The sequence below is a fragment of the Zalophus californianus genome, chromosome 6 (assembly GCF_009762305.2).
Source record: "Zalophus californianus isolate mZalCal1 chromosome 6, mZalCal1.pri.v2, whole genome shotgun sequence".
Taxonomy (NCBI): Eukaryota; Metazoa; Chordata; class Mammalia; order Carnivora; family Otariidae; genus Zalophus; species Zalophus californianus.
Window position 1 is genome coordinate 91,619,558 of NC_045600.1, and position 20,618 is coordinate 91,640,175.

The following is a 20,618-nucleotide window of genomic DNA, read 5'->3' on the forward strand; positions in this document are numbered from 1 at the left end:
CATCAGAACATCTTCATATGCCCAGGGAATTCCCCTCTGATGAGTCCTGAAAGAAACCAGAACCTCCACTTACTAGTGAAGCTAAGTATTTGCTTTCCCAGCCTCCCACGCAGCTAGGGTACAGTCTTATGACCTCCTTCCAACAAAGAAGCATCCATCATGGACTTTAACTTAGAAGATACTGCATAAAAAAGCAGGAAGGATACAGATTCCATTATGGCAAGAGTGGAAGCAGATTCCAATGACAGTAGTGGTAGTGGTGTCTTCTGTGACAACTCCTTTTCTGCTAAATTAACCAGACATGGTTCCCAGTTTTTAGAATTAAGCCCCCCCCTCTTTTTTTTAAGAACTAAGACTTCTGACTGTTCCTGGTGATCCAGGGAGATGGAACAGCAAGTATAAGGGCCCTGGGCTAGAGGGGAAAAGGACAGCAGGATATGCAATCACAGAGACAGGAATGGACCACATTACATAGGGCCTTTTGGCACTAGTAAGAAGTATGGATTTCATCGACTTTACTAGGAAGTTGCTGGAACGTTTTAAACAGGAGAGTGTTGTGATATGATTTATATGTTATATACGTGTGTGTGTGTTTATGTATATTTTGTCCACTGAGGCATTTTATTTGCACGTATGTTTTACAACCCTAGAAAAAGAATCCCAGGATTTTCCCACCTGCATGTTTTTCCCACCTGAATGTTTTTGTCTTGCTTCTTTGTGGTCCATGTCAGCTCAGTACAATGAAACCACACTGGCAGGATGAGAGATTATTCTGTCATTTTTCTAGATCTTTGAGTTGCACATCAAATCTGGGGCTGATCACTCCACACTTGTTTAACCCACCCACAAGGCTCACAACAATTTTCCCAGCTCTGTCATCATCAATGATTTCAAATTTGCCCATGTAACCATACTTCATCATCACAGTTAGAAACCGGACATGACTTGGGAGCACGGCCTAATAAGGACCTGGTGTTTGCCTCTCTTTTTGGCATTGTTAATACTCTTGAGAGAATCTGCCAGGACATTCATGTGCACCATTATGGAAAGATGGTAGAAAGAACTGATTTATATTTTTTAAAAACTACTCCTGTTTTGATACAGGTAGTCCATAGAGGAAAGCAAGAATTGAGGCAGGAATACTAGTTAGGAAATTATTCCAGGCAAGAGCTGATAGTTCCTTAGGCTAGGATGATACCTATGTAATCATTTAGACTTTTTACCTTTAATTATTATATATCTAAGCTTAAATCTAGCATCTAATTTTGTGCTCTCTATTCATTACCTGTTCAGGGTCTTTTCTCTCTTGCCTTCTTTTGGACTGATTCTTTTTTAACATTTTATCTATTTCTTTTACTGATTTGGAAGTTATATTCTCTATTTTTGTTCTTGTAGATGTTCCCTAGAAATTATACCATGCATTAAAGTCCAAAGTTAATGAAAATCTTGTTTTAAAAGACCTAAGCAAGCATCAACCAATGACAATGTGTGGACCCTGTTTGGATTCCAATTTGAAGAAACTAAACGTAAATTTTTAAGAATTTTTTTTTTTAGGGCAGTGAAAATATTTGGTATGATACCATAATGATGGACACATGTTATCATGTATTTGCCCAAACTCAGAGAATGTACACCAATAATAAATCATAATGGAAACTACAGACTTTGGGTGATTACGACGTGCCAGTGTAGGTTCATCACTTGTAACAAATGTACCACTCTGGTGGAGGATACTGATAATGGGAGAGGTTATGCATATATGGGGGCAGATGGTGTATGGGAAATCTCTGTACTTTCCCCTCAAGTTTGCTGTGAACCTAAAACTGCCCTAAAAAAAAAAATGTTTAAAAAAAACATTTGACATAAAAAACTAATGATGTAATATATGGTGATTAACATAATAAAAAAAAAACATTTTGGATAGTTAAGGAAATACCTGAGAAAGTTCCCAGCTGTTAGATGTTCAGTACTTCCCTTTTTTGGTTCCATAAGACATTTCAATAAAGATGAATGTTGCATTTATTAAAAAAAAAAGTCATTTTGCAGATAATTGAGGAAAGTGAATGCTGCCTAAATATATAATGATATTAAGGAATTATGTTTATTTTTTTCTGGATATAGTAATTGTATTATAGTTTAGGTTTATATATTTTTAGAGATAAAAACAATATATTTCTGGATTAAATAATTGATACTTGAGATCTGTTTTAAAATGAGGAATATATAAGAAACCACTGTAGTCTTGAGTTGATCATTGTTGAAACAGGGTAATGAATACATGGGAGTTCATCACACTCTTCTTTGCTTTTACGTATTTAAAGTTTTCCATACAAAGGGTTTTTTTAAACTTACCCTCTTTCTAGACAATACCAAGACCTTAAAACCTAGACCCCCACTTATTCCTTTTCTGCTATCGCCTTGTCTTTTAATCCATTAGAGAGTCTTACTGTTATATGCAGTCAAGATTCACTTTCATTTTCCAAATATGTATTACTTTCTTTATGTTTCAGCCCTTCATACATTTCTTTCCTTCCATGTGGTAATCAATTTCATTCCTCCCAAAGTATATCCTACAGAACTGCACTAATACGGTGCATGTGGTTATTTAAATTTAATTAAAACTTCAGTACCTCAATCACACTAGCCACATTTCAACTGTTCAACAGCCCTATGTGGCTTATGACTACAATATTGGACAGCGCAGATAAAGAAATTTCCATCATCACAAATTTCTACTGAACAGTGTTGGTTTAAATTATCTTTAATGAGTGAGATGCTGGTGACAATCTGTTTTTCTCCAAGATATCTTTATTTCACCATCATTTTTAAAAGATATTTTCACTGGATATAAAATTCTAGGTTCGCAAGGTTTTTTTCATTTCATATTGCAGGCATCCTTTTTACTATCTTTTGACTTCCATTGCTCCTATTGAAAAGTCACCTGTTTGTTTAATTCTCACTCCTTTGGTGGTTATCTTCTTTTTCTCAAGATACTTTTAAGATTTTTCTCTATGTCACTGTTTTTTGCAATTTCTTCATGATGTGTCTAGGTATAGATTTATTTTTATCCTTAGGATTCACCAGAATTCTTGTATCCTAGTTAGATATCTTTTGTTGGTTCTGGAAAATATCAGCCATCGTGTCTTTAAATGCCCCTTTTCTCTCTCCTCTTCTTCTGGAATTCCAATTAAGACATTGTTACTCTATCCTCCGTATCTCTTACACTGTCACTTATATTTTCCATCTTTTTGCCTCTAAATTACATCCCGGATAATTCTGTCTGATCTATATTCCAGTTCCATCATTCTTCTGATGTGCAATCTGTTGTAAATTGCAGCATTAAGTTTTTAATCCAGTTATCATATTTTTTTATTTCCAGCAGTTGGGTTTGGTATTTTCAAATCTATGATGCCACTTTTTTTATTTTGTAGTTTCATGTTTCCTGTCTTCGAATTTGCCATTTATTTCTGTGAATATAGTAAGCATGGTTGTTTTATCATGTATCTTCTAATTCTAATACATGAGGCCTATGAATATCTGTTTCTGCTGTTGTTTCTGTTCATGTTTCCTTTGTCTCCTTGTATGCCAGCTTATCTTTGACTATGTGCTGGTCAGTGTCCTTAAATTATTTGTAGAGACATCTAAAATGAAGAAGTGTTCTTCCAAGGAACATTTGCATTTGCTTCTGCCAAGCACCTAGGGGACACAACAAATCAGGGACCGCCCTAAATTAAGTCATGGTTTAAATTTCCCTTACCTTGCTAGGCTATGGCCACAACTTTATAGAGACTTATTTCTTTTCTCTTTTTTTCCTGCTCTGCTCAGTGCCAAGACAACTTGCCTTGAAGTCCCTTGATATTTGGCTGGAAAGTAGGCAATGAAAGGGGAACAGGGATTAGCTCTGATTTATCCTTCTCCCGCAGGTGGAGACACATGTCCACATGTTGGGTAGACTTTGAATCTTGGTTTCTGTCCACCTCTCCCCACAAGTGTGATGAAAAGAAATCTAAATTTCTTAAAATCTGCAAACATACTCAGGCCAACAGTGGCTTCAGCTCTCCAGATATTCGGCTAACCTCTCTTGGTTGAGGCTTTCTTCCAGAATTTGGCTTACCAGATGCCCTTTTCTTTCCAGTTCTTCAAAACTCTTAAGGTGGTATTTATAGATCTTATCCAGCATTTTCAATTCTTTTCAAAAAGAGGACTGGTCTAAATACTCTAGCCCACCATTACCCAGATGTAACATCTATTTTGAAGTTGAGCTAACAGAACTTCCTCATGTATTAGATATCAGGGTACAAGAAAAAGAGTCAGAAATGACATCCAGGTTTTTGGCCTGAGTAACTTGGTGAAAAGTGCCAAAATAAAGGTGGCAAAGTGGGATACGGTGGGTCAGGTGTAAAGAGTTTAGTCACAGACATAAGTTTGAGGTGGCTTAGCTAGGTTATAAGTTTCTTATAGGTATGGACAAGGTTTTCTTTTAATGCCATTCACACCCATCAGTACTTTATAACAGTGTTGCGCACATAGTTGGTATTCAACAAACTAAAGATTTCTCTACTTCAGTACTACTGACATATCGGGCCTGACAATTCTTTGTTATAGGAGATTTTTCCATGCATTGTAGGATATTCGGCAGCATCCCTGGTCTCCACCCATTAGATGCCAGTGGCACCATCCTGTCCCCCATTTTATGACATCAAAAAAAAAAATGTCTCTAGATATTGCTGAATGTCCCCTAGGGGTAAAATATCCCTGACTAAGAACCACTAATGCTTCTTAAAGTTAATTTATATACCATCCTTTCACTCAACTGGACACAACAAAGATATACAAGAGGTAAAAATCTATCTAAAAAAAAACTGTAGCCCACCCTAAACCAGCATTTCTCAAATTATGTTTCCCAAAGCACCGGAGGACTGCAGTACTGAGAAAGACAGTGGGTAAACAGGTAAGCATAGGCTGGAGGTGACAAAACAGTTTCACCCTCACTAAAGCAAGACCATCTCCAACTGTTACAGGATTATATATATAACATTATTATAATTTTTAAAAGAAAGCTATTGCCAGCAAAATGTCTTTTCTTCAGATATAAAATGGTTAAAATCTTAAATCTCCAGCAAGAATTACTTAACAGCTTTATTTTATTGCTATTCCACACCCAAATCCTTATTAACATAAACCTAGAAAAGATTTACTAAATTCATCTGCAAGTCCTGGCATGTATGTGCTTTATCTGTGCTCCCCTCCTTTTTTCTTTTTTCTTTTTTCTTTTTTTTTTTTTTTACTCTAGCCAAATAAAAATCAGGTAAAAGTTGTATGGATAAATTAAGGCCTCAAAATCAGATTCTGAAATAAAACTCATTCAAATAAATTTTAAATCCCAAACTATATAGCAAGAGCTTGTTTTAGCACCCAGAATGCTGGGACTCCTCCATTAGGTTAAACTTGTCTTGTATAATATACAGTGACAAGTATATGTGAAAAAAATAATTTTCATGCTCTACTATAACTTCTCTAAACCAGTTTTAATATTGTTTTAAATATTACAGTATAAGCTCAGCTACTCTAAAGATCACATCCTTATACAAAGCTATTTTTATTTCTTTGAATTTCAGGTACCAAAAGATGTAATTAAAATGGAACCATGCTAATAAATTAAGTTCCTGATCCCCACATAAGCTATGTATTTATCAGATATACACTCTTCATTTCTCTATCTACATTCTGTGTATACCAATGTCCCTATTTAACTGTAAAATTATGACATCATTACAAAGCTGTTCTCCATAAAACCTAGACTATAAATGGCTGTAATCTGGGATAAAAAGTATTTATTGATGACTATTTATTTTATATTTTTTATTTAAGAGAGGGAGACCACGCACATGGGGAGGAGGGGCAGAGGGAGACGGAGAAGCAGATTCCCCACTGAGCAGGGAGCCCAACGTGGGGCTTGATCCCAGGACCCTAGAATCATGACCCAAGCGGAAGGTAGACACTTAACCAACTGAGCCATTGAGGCACCCTACTGATGACTGTTTAACAGTCATGTTTAAAATAATCTCAAGTTCCAGGGTGCCATGCACCTGAGATTGAGCCCCATGTCAGGCTCCCTGCTCAGTAGGGAGTCTGCTTCTCCCTTTCCCTCTGCCCCTACACCTCACTCATGCTCTCTCTCAAATAAAATCTTTATAAATAAATAAATGAATAAATAGATAAAATAAGCTCAAGTTCCATATCTAAAGCACATAAATTACACACACATATACCTACACACAAAAAAACACTAAACAGGACTAAGGATTCATCAATTAGCACGTCTAGAACTTCCCATGCACCTGCCAAAACTTAATCTTCCTCCTATCCTCCCTGATGTTGCTACCACCCTTTTTACCTCCCAAATTAGAAGCCCGAGAGCTATCCTTAACTTTCTCCTCTCCCTCATGTCTTTACATACAGTTGGTCATCAAATACTGTAAGGTCTACTTCGCATCTCTTTTTATCTTACATTCTTTTTTCTCAATAGGCAATAGTTTGTATAGCTCAAAAATCCAAACCCAGAAATGTATACACAGAAAAGTCTCAGTGGAAGCATTTATACTATTACCACTCCCCCCAGACACAAGTAATCACCTTTGCTAGGTTCATGGGTATCCTTCCACTATTTCTATTATTACCAAAAGATAGCATTACTACATACACTGTTCTCCATCTGCTTTTCTTAACACATCCTGAAGATCTTTCCTATTAGTTCATAGACAGCTTCCTCATTTTCTGTATAGCTGCTTAGTATGCTATACAGATCTTAGTTTATTATGGATGGACACTATTATATACAACACTGCAACTAATAACTGTGTAAATGTATCATTTCGTTTCATATAACTGTAGGATAAATTCCCTGAAGGACTGCTGAGACAAAAGTAAATACAATTCTAATTTTGATATATATTGTGAAACTACCCTCACGTCACTTATAAATTAGTCCTTTTCTCACCGCCTTTGCCACTGCATTTTCATGCCTATATTAATGAAGTACCTCCTTACCTGGTTTCCTTCCTTCCCCAACTATTGTCCATCCTATTGTCAATTGGCTGTTATTATTTTAATGAATTTGTAAACATACACTATAATATTCTAATTTTAAAATTCCAAAGATTACTGTAAAAGCTAGTTCCCTCTAATCATCCCTCCCTATCTCTGCTCCCAAAACCCAATCCTCTATCCACCACCCAAGAGATAAGCACTATTATCAGTTCAGGATTACCCTACCAGACCATATTCTTTGCATTTGCATGCATGTATGTGTACCTGCCCCTCCAAAACACAGCACTGTTCTGGGCTTTTTTCCTTAGGTATATAAATAGTATCATACTGTATATACTGCTCTAAAACCTAGTACTCAGTATATGTCATATTCATTTCTTCCAAATTATTACGTTATTCCACAGTATGAATATACCAATCTACTTAGTCATTTTAGTATTGTGACCAGTTTTACTTATTTTTCCAGGTTTTTTTACTACTATAAACTGCTGCAATTAACATAGTTGTACATGCCTCCTTATGTACATACACTACTGTTCCTTTAGTGCAGAAAATGGGCAGATTTGCTGGGAATACCATTTCAAATTAATAGATACTAACAAACTGCCCATATCAATTTACACCCCCAAACCAATTTATATTCCCAACAACTTATAATGTTTATTATTTCCTCATAATATAGCCAATTTTAATATTAGCAAGCTTTTAAAATTTTGCCTCTATTAACTTTGTTTTAATATGTATCTCTCAAATGACCGAGATTGCATAACTTATCAAATATTTGTTGGCCACTTATGTTTCCTCGCCTGAAACTACCTGTTTGTAATCTTCACTTGTTTTTCTGTCACTGTTTCTTTGTAGAAGTACATCATACATATTATTTGTTGTATGTGTTGCAAATATTCCTCCCAGTTTTTTGAAATTTATATTTTGAACATTGTCATAAAGTCTTACACTGTGGTTTGATCCATTTTACCAAAATATCTTCTTAAAACATACAATCATGTATTCCAGTCACCTACAGAATACAGAATTTAACCATATGTATATTTAACTTGAAGTGAAAAATAATTTAGTTGGCCCCCTACCATTCTATTTCATATACATAGATCCCCTAATTACCCTGAAATGTGAATCTCCCATTTCCTCAGTACGTCTCAATTCTCAAATGCTTCTTCTAGGGTAAACTTAACATTGCAATGGGTGAAAGTTTAATGTTTAAAAAACTTTTTTTGGTACAACATAGCCCATAAATGTAAGCCAACTTCCTGTAGGGCACAACTGAGGAAACAGCAATGTATTTCATCAGTTGAGGAAAAACTGGCTGTATTGGACTTATTGAGAGATGGTATCTCTACTTCCCATGTAGCAACTTCCTACAATGCATTTCAGACCTTTTTGGATCTGGCCCGTGCCTCCCTCAAGCCTCATCAACTCACCACTTCCCACTTGCATTTATACTCCAACGATACACAGTTACCTATAATTACCCCTACATACTATTCTGTTTTGTGATACCATTCCTTTATGTGTTATTCTGCCTGAGAAGTCTTCTCCTTACCCCAAGTTACCTCACCACATACTCACATTCTTCCTCCAAAACTCAGTTCAGACATTACCTCCTCCAACAAGCTCCCGCTGACCTTTTCAGCAAAAAGAATTAATGATTTCTCTATTTTCTCATTATGCCCTGTACCTTTCATTAATATGTGGATTCCACTGTTACAAGGATTGTTTACAAGCTCTCCTCTCCTATAAGCCTCAGGAAGTAAGGCGAGTTTATCTTATTCTTATGTATTTAGTATTTAGCAGTTTCTAGTATCCCATTCAATAGCTATTTGCCAAATTATACAAGTCCTCTCTATTCAGCAGTAAACACTAAAAACCTATACACAAAATAATTGAAATCATGATCTTTAACTGAAGATATTTCACAACCTGGAAGAATATGTGGATTATAATAAAAGCAGTCTGTAGTTTGTTTTGTTTTTTTTTGTATTGTTTTTAACTGTGAAATTAAAGTCAACATTTTTAAAAATATCAGCATATATCAAAAGTGTATCGTTTCATGAAATTTTTGTTCCAGTTATACACATACAATGCATATGTACGTTATTGATGCAAAATACATTTCTTACTGTAGGTCAAATAAAAAAATACTTTGAAAGCTACTTCCATTGTTGCTATATGGGTTCAGAGAAGCTTTAAATCAACAAACAAAATGATGTAGTCAAGGAAGGCTTCTTCAGTGAAAGACAACATTTGGAGCATAGTCTAGCTCCCCACTACCTCTCTAATCTCACCTATTACTCCCCTTATTCATTCTGCCCGAGGTACACAAGCCTTGGGAATTATTTGAACAAGCCAAACATGTTTCCACCTCAGGGTCTTCAACACGTTTCTTTGGCCCAGAAAGCTCTTCACTTATATAACTTCATTGTTTACTCCCTCATTTCAGGACACCCAAAGAGATCTTTCCCTCACCACCTAAAATAGCAACCACCTCCCACCATCCTAACCCATTATCCAGTTTTATTCCTTTTCATGCTACTCATTACCACCCGATATTTATTTACTGCGCGTTTCCTCCCCCCTCATCCCGAATGTCAGCCCCAAGAAAACAGAGACTCTGTCTACTGTATCCCCAGAGATCAGGACAGTGCTGGCACCAAGCAAACACTTCTGAATAGCCTGTAACAAGCCTATCAAGGAAAAGGAAAAGGAAGAAGACAGGGAGTTGTGCCTGAGCATGGTATATTACGGAGGAAACAAGACTGAAGTAAGGTTGAAGAAGCAGAATATGAAAAGGTTTGAAAGTCAGAAAGCAGAGTTTGGACTTTATTCTGCAGACAACTGGAAGTCATTCAATGTTTTGAGCAAATGGTGATCCATTCAAACATTTATTCAGTACAAGTTCAATTCACTTTGCTTGGCATGATGGAGAGCACAAAGGTCAATAGCACATTTTCTCTCCTCCGGCTGTTCAGGTTTAAAAGCAGTGGGCTCAAATAGAATTTTAGGAAAATTATTCTGGCAGCCATATGCAGGATGGATTGGAAGAGCAGACTCCAAAATGAGGATGGGAAATAATAGGCACTGCAGAGCCTCAGGACAAACTGAGACCCAGTAAAGAGTAATCTAAAGAATTGTGCTGACGGATGGATATAAATAATAAAAGAGAAACATGTATTACAAAAACTTTACAATTTAAATATGACGATTACCCAACCATTGTAGATAACGATCAAAGTGATCAAAGAGGAAAAGTGTGGCAACAAGATTCCTAGAAAAGCAAAAGAATCCTCTTCCTTCCATTCAGTTCACAAAATAAGATGAAAGAATAGACTCGTTGTGGTGACAATGAAAAAAAATGTAAGCAAGTTTGTACTCTATTTGCTTTTTCAATTAAGTAGAAATCAATGGCATCTTTTGAGAGAGAGGAAGAAGATACATGAGAAAACAGAAAAATGTGAGATTAATAAAATAATTGCCAAGAGTAGCAAGGGCCCACTGGGAACTGTTCAGCATAAATTCATAATGGCCAAGAAATCTTCTAAATTACCCACCTTCCTCCATAAATATGCTGTGTGACCTGTGGAAAAAAAGAGCAGATAGATGGTGGAAAGATTTGACAACACATAAATATGAAAGAAGTGGTGGGTGTCAAGCTCTGTCAAGGCTACATCTAATGCATACAGCAATAAAGGAAGGGAGAGAAACTGAGTCTGTATGAAAGGAATGGCTAAAGGCACAGGTGAAGTAATCACATGGGCAAAGATGTAAGAGTTCATCTAAGCCAGTTAGGATGTAAGGGAAATTTTTCAGATCATTTTAACAACATACTGTTTGCTATGGTCTGAATGCTTGTATGTCTCTTCCCAACCTCTCAAATTTGTATGTTGAAACTCCTAATGGCCAAAGTGATAGTATTAGGAGGTGGGATATTTGGGAGGTGATTAGGTCATAAAGAAGGATCATTAAGATTTATGCCCATATAAAAAGAAACCCGAGAGAGTTCCCATGACCCTTCCTCCATGTGAGGATACAACAGAGAAGTCTGCAACTGGAAGAGGGTCCTCACCAGACCCCAATCATGCTTGCACCTTGATCGTGGACCTCCTAGCCTTCAGAATTGCAAGAAATCGATTGCTGTTGTTTATAAGCTACCAAGCCTCCAGTTTTTTATTATAGCAGCCTGACTAAGGCACTGTTTAAATTTTTTTCCTCTGTTTGGATACATGGTAAGTGCTACAGACACAAAGGAGTACAGGAATCAGAAGGGCTGCACAGCCAATAATTTTATCACAAGAGGAAGTGACCTAATTCCAATGTTCAGTTCTATAATTAATATTATGACTTAGGATAAATATCCACCTCAGTGCCCACATCTACAGAATGGGAGAGCACATTAAAGAGAGGTACCATAGTAGCCTCCACTCACCTTCTATAAAGAACTACTGCTGTAGTAAACCAAGTTACCATACAGCAATGGTACTACTGCATATTTACCCAAAGAATACAAAAACACTAATTCAAAAGGATATATGCACCCCTATGTTTATAGCAGCATTATTTACAATAGCCAAATTATGGAAGCAGCTCAAGCGTCCATGTCCATGTGTCCGTCAATTGATGAATGGATAAAGATGTGGATGTGGGTGTGGGTGTGTGGGTGTGTGTGTATATGCACAATGGAATATTATTCAGCCATAAAAAAGAATGAAATCTTGCTATTTGCAATAACATGGATGGAGCTAAAAAGTGTAATACTAAGTGAAGTAAGTCAGAGAAAGACAAATACCATACGATTTCATTCATATGTGTAATTTAAGAAACAAAACAAGCAAAGGGAAAGAGAGAGAGAGACAAACCAAGAAACAGACTCTTAATTATAGAGAACAATCTGATGGTTACCAGAGGAGAGGCAGATGGGGGGATGGGTTAAATCAGTGATACAGATTAAGGAGCACACTTGTTTTCATGAGCACAGGGTGATGTATGGAACTATTAAATTACTATTATACACCCAAAACTATTGTAACACTGTATGTTAACTAACTGGAATTAAAAACTTAAATAAAATAGAAAAAAACAAGAAATGTCTTATTCCTCAATTGTAATGAGACAGAAAGAAAGCTAACTGGGTTAGAGGAACTCTCAAGCCTCTTCTAGAAAAGATTCTACACTATGTAACAGAATCAACAATATTGGCAGAGGTTTAGCATATTTTATAATAAAAGGAAATAGAAGTGAACATTGTTTTAATTTTTAAATTATCATGGATTATAAAGCTATATAATAACATGAAAAGGTATGTGTTGAAACATTAAAATAAAATAGGACTCAAAATTAAATATTCTACAGGTTCCTTAACTGCAATTCCAAAACACAAAAACTCTTTTGGTGGCAAAACCTTACCTGACATAAAGCTATTTATAGGCTTTATTTACCCCATTTGGTGTAAACCTTCATATGTTTTGCTGCACAAATAGTAATGTGTTTGAAGAGGACTGGACTCTGTTGAAAGGTTACATTATTACTTTGCCTATATCCAAAAAATTCTTAATTCCAAAACCTATTAGACCCAAGAGTCTTAGTGGGCTATGATCCTATAATAATAATTGCTAACATTTGCTGAGCTATTAAATGTGTGTCAGACACTGTTCTGATCACTTTATATGCAGTAACTCATTTAATCCTCCCAACCACAACATAGGTATTATAATTATCCCAATTTTACAAAGGAAGAAACTAAGGCAGAGCGATTAAGTTAAACTGCCTAATATCTGCCTAATTAACTTAAACTGCCTAATATCACAAAGCCAGAGAGTGACCAAGCTGAGATGAATACATTTAAAATATTACACATAAGAGGAAGAAAACACAAAATTGAGAACTGATTATGATAGAATGGTAGGAGTCCACGATTGTTTTCTCTAGTCCATGACTGTTTTCTCTATTCAATTAACATATTACTTGTAGAAGGGTAAGGAATCAAACCTAAAAAAATACAAAACACTTCATGTGCTTACAAATTCTCATTTATGTGCAATTCCTAAGTCAAAGTGCATAAACTGCACAGTATAAAATCCAAGCTCCTCAGTTTATGTTAATCTTTAATTTCTTATTGAAATAATGATATTTTAACATGCTTTTAGTTACAAATAATATACAAAAATATATACTCATTGTAGAAGTCAGAAAATTTGGATAAGCAAAGAGAAAATAATCACTTATAAAACTACACTCAGAAATAACCACTTAACAATTTGGCACATATCCTTCCAGAAGTCAATACAATTTTCTCCTGAATAATGCAGGGCTGAGGGGTACAGACACCCCCCACACACACAGTTGAAAATCTTGAGTATAACTTTTCTCTCCCCAGAAATTTAACTATTAATAGCATACTGCCAACTAGAAGCTTTACCAATAACATAAACATTGGATTAATACATATTTCGTGTTATACACTGTATTCTTACAGTAAAGCAAGCTACAGGAAAGGAAATGTTAAGAAAATCATAAGAAAAAATACATTTACCGTACTGTACTTGTCAAAAAAAAAGCCTGTGTATAAGTGGACCCATGCAGTTCAAAGCCCTATTGTTCAAGGATCAACTGTATATTTGTTTTTTAACCAAAATGGAATTGTTTTTAAAACTACTTTTTTTTTACTTAACGTATACCAAGACATCTCTTCATGTCTTCACGTTCTTCTAACATCATTTTAATAGCGAGGCACGGTTCACCCCACTGTGAATACATATCCTAACAATCACTGTGAAACATTTAGGTTATTATGTACGGCACAGTGATCATTCTAGAGTCAAACAGGCTTGGATCCAAGTCCTGGCTCTACCACATAACTCTGTGCTACCTTAGGCAAGCTACCTCATTTCCCTAAACCTGTTTTCTCTGCTGAAAAATGGAGGAGAATATTATCTACTTCATATGATTAATGTGGGAGTGGGGTCAAAGGTTAATACACAGCTTTTACTATCAACAGCGCTGCAATCAGTACCCTCACAGTTAAATCTCTGCACCCATCCTTATGACATCAAGATAAATTCCCTAAATGAGAATTTCCATGTCAGAAGATATGCCCATTTTTAAGGCTTTGAGTCTCCCAAATTACAGCTGGGTTTATTTATTATTTATTTATTTAGATTTTATTTCTTTATTTGAGTGAGCAAGAGAGGGAGAGAGAGGAGGAGCAGGGGGGAGGGGAAAGGGGCAGAGAGAAGCAGAACTCCCTGCCCAGCAGGGAGCCCGACATGGGGCTCGATGCTAGGACTCCGGGATCATGACCTGAGCCGAAGGCAGACATTTAACCGACTGAGCCACCCAGGTGCCCCTACAGCTGGGTTTAAAGCCCTCATCAAATAGCTCTCTCACTTAATACTCATTTCTCTTTATCCAAGAAGGTGGAAACTCTGATCCAGTTAAGCTAACCAGCTTGTTTCACTCAAGTGACTTTTGCTCTTCTACTTTTGTACCTGCAAACCTAGACATATATCATAAAATCTCAAGTTTGTAGGGAACTTTAGGACACCTGGCCCAATTCCTCATTCAGCATATCAACTTCTGCACCATAGAATCCCTAACTTGAACATCATCAGTGAAAGCAGAGAGCCTACCACCCACACAACCCATTACATTTTTACTGTTTTGTAGAAATTTTATCTTGAAAGAATGTTGAAATCCTCCTTCTAACTACTACTCATTGATCCTACCTAGTTCTTTCTAGTTAGATCAAACCTGATCTTTCTGTGTGACAGACCTCTAAATATTTAAAGATAGCTATCATTCCTTAGATGAGCTTCTTTCTCTTCTTTAAGCCAAACATCGAATTTTTCAGCCTTTTCCTCCTTTCCTCATGTCCTTTTTCTCCATGATCAAGGTCCTCTGGATATGCTCAGTGCTTTTTAAACTTGAGTGTCGGGCGCCTGAGTGGCTCAGTTGGTTGGGCGCCTGCCTTCGGCTCAGGTCATGATCCTGGAGTCCCGGGATCGAGCCCCACGTCGGGCTCCCCGCTCAGCGGGGAGTCTGCTTCTCCTTCTGACCCTCTTCCCTCTCGTGCTCTCTCTCATTCTCTCTCTCTCAAATAGGTAAATAAAATCTTTAAAAAAAAAAAAAAACTTGAGTGTCTATCACTTGGGGAACTTGAGAAAAATACAGCAGCCCAGGTCCTACCCTACTTAAGCTTGGGCCTCTGTGTTTTTGCTCTGCAGGTGATTCTGATATAAAGTCTGAGACCTGATCTAAGGGCCCACCCATAATGTGACAGTATGCTACCTAAAAAGCTGACACAATACAATTATCCCAGGTATAATACAAGTACAAAGTAAAGTGTGGCTAATACCTGCTCTTTCTTTCCAGAGAGAGAGAGAAAGAGAGCGCAAGCAGGGGAGCAGGAGCAGCAGAGGGAGGAGGAGAATCTCAAGCCGACTCCACGAGCACAGAGCCAGACCGATGGCTCCATCTCACAACCCTCAGGTTATGACCTGAGCCAAGATGAAGAGTCAAACGCTTAACCGACTGAGCCACCACGCACCCCAATACCTGTTCTATGTTGTTCTACCAACTTCAAAAATGACATTTACTTTTTAAAAAATTATACCATAGTGTTGATTCACATTAAATGTACAGTTAAAATGATCGAGTCTTTTGCACATTCTGTATTTGTGCTTTAGCGTCTTGGGCCCTATTTGCCTGCCTTTCCAACTATTCCCATTGAAATGTAAGAGAACCAGGACAAAGAGTTTCAAATTCCTATTTCTAAATATATCAATGGCTCTACATATGATTTACCTTCGGTAGAGAAATCATTTCACGCTTTAGCCTCTACACTTACCTCATGGACATACTTAGCCTAAATGAAAATATACTAGCCCACCAACTGAACTGACAGTCAACTGCACCAACACATCTTCTCTATGCAAAGCACTGTTGTCCACACAGTGGGGAAACACAGTCCTTAATACTAGTAGACAGACCTTCTAGGAAGCCTGATGGAACAAACACCTTCAAAATAGTATAATACCAAGATAGAGACATTAATACTATAGAAACCTACGATTACTAGTTGGAAAGCTCTGGGGCCAAAGAAATGATAAGTCATTAGAAAACTAAGTTACCCTCATCTTTAAGGTTTTGTTTCCCTTTGCTTTTTAATGTTTATGAGAGAGGGAGGAGATGGACCCATCAGTGAATTCACCCACACTCAGGCTACTTACAAAGTGAATTTGCACCCTCAAAAATACACCCTCAAAATAAATTCATGATTCAAAATTTCATGTAATGACTTCTGAATTCCTGACTTGTTTGCTTTACCTGTTACTATTCCTAACTTAGGAGGTACTCAAGACGGGCGGGGGGGGACAGAAGGAGGGGGGCATTCTACAGATGAGGTCCATCATAAATAAATCTTAGAGATGCTGGGTCAAAGGGAGACATGTAAAATTAACCAAGAACCAATCTGATATTTATTTCCATTTGCATAGCAAACATCAAAAATATACCTGGCATTGTCAAACAATTATGTCAAGAATGACCAGATGCTTCCTGTTGATGGAACAGTAGAGAACTATAGTCTGAGAGAATCAAAGTAGAGTTCACAGAAACAACTGGAAATGAATTTAGCTTCATTTCAAAACCATTAATCCAAAGTATAGCCTTAAAATTTTCACACATTTACAGTATAACTGGCCTCCAACCTAAAATACCCAGATTGACTGAAAGAGAGAACTCAAACTCTAAGTTAGGAGAGTTAACTCTAAAAGTCTATGTATATGCATTACAAAAGTATTGTTTGACCAAATGTTTCACTGCAGGATTCCTTTTAAATCTGGAGCTCCTGCAGTGCTTTGACAGTGTCCTATCTTCAAATACTGCTTTTACACACTAGTTTTCACAAGCACATCTAATATGAAATTCACATTTTACTTGCATACATAATTAAGTTGTGGAATTAAAAATTAAGTTTAGTCACTTAAAATATTTGCAAATGTTCCTGAGTCTCCAGGATCATATGCAGATTACACAATCCTTACTTTTCATACTGTTTATGCAACTAAATCCGAAACTGAAAAAAAGAGTGCAAGAAAAAAGTATAGAAATCAACGCTCCTATCCATATTTTTTAAATGTGTCTTGTATTATCCTATTTGACTTGTATGGGGAGAGGATGGAAATGACAAATCTCTCAGTTAAAAAAAAAAAAAAGGCATGAACATACAATGGCGTTTTCGGAGTTTTCCAGAGGTTACATGGCGTGATACCACAACAGACAATGCAGTAGACTTAAGAACTAGATGTCTTCTATTAAACCAGACATTTAAAAGACTTGAAGAAATGCAAAACAATGTCATTCTTACCTAATATGTCACTTGTATTAATGTGTAATGAATTTTTGTTTCCACTGTTATTTGGGGGAAGTATTTAAAAAGAGAAAAATTAAGAAAAAAAGCATAAAGCCATTTTTAATTTCCTTAAATTCAGAGTCTGAACCTGAAAGTGGAAGTGTCAAGGCTGATGGTTATAGGTTAGTGCGAAGAAATTTAAATCAAGCTGGGTAGGTCTATACGTGAAATAATCTGCAAAAAGAATTTTTGACCACTAACATCTGCACAATAAATTATAATGCATCTTTAATTCTGGAATGGAAAATTACTTTACAAGGATCATTTACTGACTACATCAAAACATTTTCCAGATAAAAATTGTACTTCAGAAAGTAACTTGCCTGAATCGAGACAGCAAATCAGTGTTCGGAAAGAGCACTTAAAATATTTCCACATTACCAAGCCCCCTTCAAAAGTACTGTTGTGGTCGCTACTCCTCCTTTGAACAAATGTCTGCTCGCCACAATCCAATCAGGTTTTTAAAGCAAAAGTATGTGTACTGAAAACAAGCTTAAAGTGGGAAAACACACACAAAGCAGGCCTATATAATTCCTTTGGTTCTGTTTTCACGATGCACCCCTGAGGCTATACACGCTGATTCTACACGGCAGGACAGCTTCAACGAAGCACACTAAATACACACTGATTAACTGTGTCCAGGCAGAAATGACCTGGCAAAATTCTCAACTTTTTTCCGAAGCCGTGCACCCGCAGATCCCGGCGGCCAAGTCCCAAGAGCAGAAGTCCCGAGCATCCAGAACGGCGGGCTTTGTCCCCTCAGGGACTTGAGTCCCCGAGGTCGTGGCAGTAGCCGCGATCGGCCCCGCGCGCGCCGGGCCAGGCCCTCCAGTTAACCCTGTCCGGGCCAGTCGCTCCCGCCGCGGCCCGAGCGCCTCCCGGCCGCGCAGGCCCCGCAACACAGCGCGCCCCGGGGCGGCCGCCCCCGCCACCTCTTCATGGTTCCGACGAGCCCGGTGGGGCAGCCAGGCCGCCCAGACAAAGAGGCCGACAGTTCCCGGGGTGGCGGGCGCCGAGGCCGGGCCGCGCCAGCCTGTCTCCCTCCCTCGCCCGCCCACCTTCCGCCTCCCGGCGCCCGCAGAGTCCCCGCCGCCCCGGCTCGACCCCATCCCCGCCCCGGGGCCGCCGCTCGGGCCAGGGCCGGCTGGGAGGCCACTGCGCGCCGGGGCCGAGGAGGGGGCGGCGGCCGCCACCATGTCTGCCCGCCCCTCCCAGAAGCGGGGTGCCCAGCGGACAAAGCGCGGCGGCGGCGCGGGCGGAGCGGGGGCCCAGGCCGACCCCGCCGACCCCCGCGGAATAAGCGGGGCCAGGAGCCCCGGAAACCCGGCGCCTTAATGCAATAAACAGGAAATCGCGGGGATGATCTGGGTTCCGGGGGAAGTGGAATTATTTTTTACCAGCGAAGAGATCAACTTCCACATCCGGTGGTAACAGGGCCCTACACAGACCCGCACTGACCTGGAAAAGCTTCGGGAGCGGCGACGGGGGAGCAGCAGGAGGTGGTGGGGGGACCCGAGGCGCCTCGTACCCGGCCGGGCTGACGCGGCCCCGCTACACACAAAGCGCTTCAGCTGCACAGGGCGCTATTTTCCGAAAATGCCGCGTCTGGTCGGCGCCCAAAATCCCCACCGAAAAGTCCCCCGTGTTGCGCGCGGAGGGACACATGGTGTGCGAGTGAGTCAAAGCTCCCAGCATCCCTCCCGGACACGGCCCCTGTCAAGCCCGCGCTTGAGCTTTTCCCCCCCTGCCCTCGGCAGCAGATCGCTCTCCCACTCCCTCTCCGACCCCATTCCGGCGGGAGGAAAGGGGCAACAGAATCTGATTTTTGTTTTTAACTGATGGAAAGGAAATATGCCATTTGAAGAGCCTGAGCCACACAAAGAAAGCGGCGGAATGATCCGCTCTCGGCGACCGCAAGTCCCGGCTCGCCCGGCGCCTGCGCGGCACGGGGGTGGGAGCTGCGGCCGGCCATGTGCGCGGCGGAGCACCCCGGCTGGTGGCCGAGCCTTCCCGCCTCTTTCTGCGGGGGCTGGCAGTTGGGAAACTAAAGTCCGTGTTCCTCCGTTCGTATCTCTGCGACATGACCGCTGAGAGAGGGGGAATCCGAACTCCGAGGTTAAGCTGAGCCGCCTAGCAGATTCCTGGGAGACGGAAGGGCATACAGGAAGCTAGGATTTAACTTAAAGTGACCCTAGATTCAACTAGGCCGACTGGGACAGGAGTGGCGGTTGAGGTACAAGGGGAGGAACGAAGGATGGTCCTTCTCTTCACTGAAACTGAGCAGTCAGGTTCATGACGAAGATGTAGTTATTCCTGTAGCCTTTTTTTTTAAGATGCCAGTGGTGTCACAGGTGTCTCATACTTAATAGACCCTAGTAACTGCTCACTGAATTGCCTTGGATTTCTGTCACCTCCGAGGTAGATGTCTGTTTTTTCGTGGCTGCAATGTCAAGATTTTTGTTGTGTTGTATTAAGAAAGGCGCAGAAGTTTATTTGGAGTTAATCTTTGGAAGTTAATTTACTTGTGATGATTTGCTAAGAAACCCAACACACTGGTATGTTTTGTTTTTTTTTTAAGATTTTATTTATTCATTCATGAGAGACAGAGGGAGAGAGAGAGAGAGAGGGAGAAGCAGGCTCCCAAGGAGCAGGGAGCCTGATGTGGGACTCGATCCCAGGATCCTGGGATCATGACCTGAGCCGAAGGCAGACGCTTAACCATCTGAGCCACCCAGGCGCCCCACACTGGTATGTTTTTAACAGGTGAGCCTGGGAATAAGTTTCCCACGTGGGAAAGCTGCTAACCTGCAGCTTCTGGCTTCCTATAGTTAGGAGCTGGGAATATCTGAGACAGCGCCAAGAGTTTAATCCAGGAGCTTAAGTGAAATCCATATTACCCATTGATTTTGTGAGGCCTCAGATAAGTAATTTTTCTCTCTCCAGTTATCCTTTTGTGGTATTGAGGTGGTAAAGACTTAAAGCATTTTGCCTAAAACGGAAGCAAAGTAAAAGTTATGGGAGCCATATTGTTTCCTTTTAATATATTTTCAGTACTTCAGTTGATAAAAATTTGTCAAATTTTTTATATCACATGCTTCTTTTCACACAATTTGAGTAGACATTGAGCTATGGAATCCTTGCCTTC

General features: G+C 39.2%; 1 protein-coding gene across 8 annotated transcripts in view; it reads right to left on the minus strand.

Moving 5' to 3' along the window:
- The window catches only part of GABPB1 (GA binding protein transcription factor subunit beta 1), a 63,988-nt gene extending 44,668 nt beyond the window's left edge, over positions 1-19,320 (minus strand). For 3 of the 8 annotated variants that reach the window (XM_027570205.1, XM_027570199.1, XM_027570198.1), the window contains exon 1: positions 18,871-18,891. The gene's annotated coding sequence lies outside the window, so the exon portion shown is untranslated. Of the gene's footprint in view, positions 1-17,796; positions 18,217-18,870; positions 18,892-18,931 lie in introns of those variants that run through there. The other 5 variants (XM_027570200.1, XM_027570206.1, XM_027570204.1 and 2 more) reach the window with 5 other exon arrangements.
- Between the last annotated feature and the right edge of the window lie 1,298 nt (positions 19,321-20,618).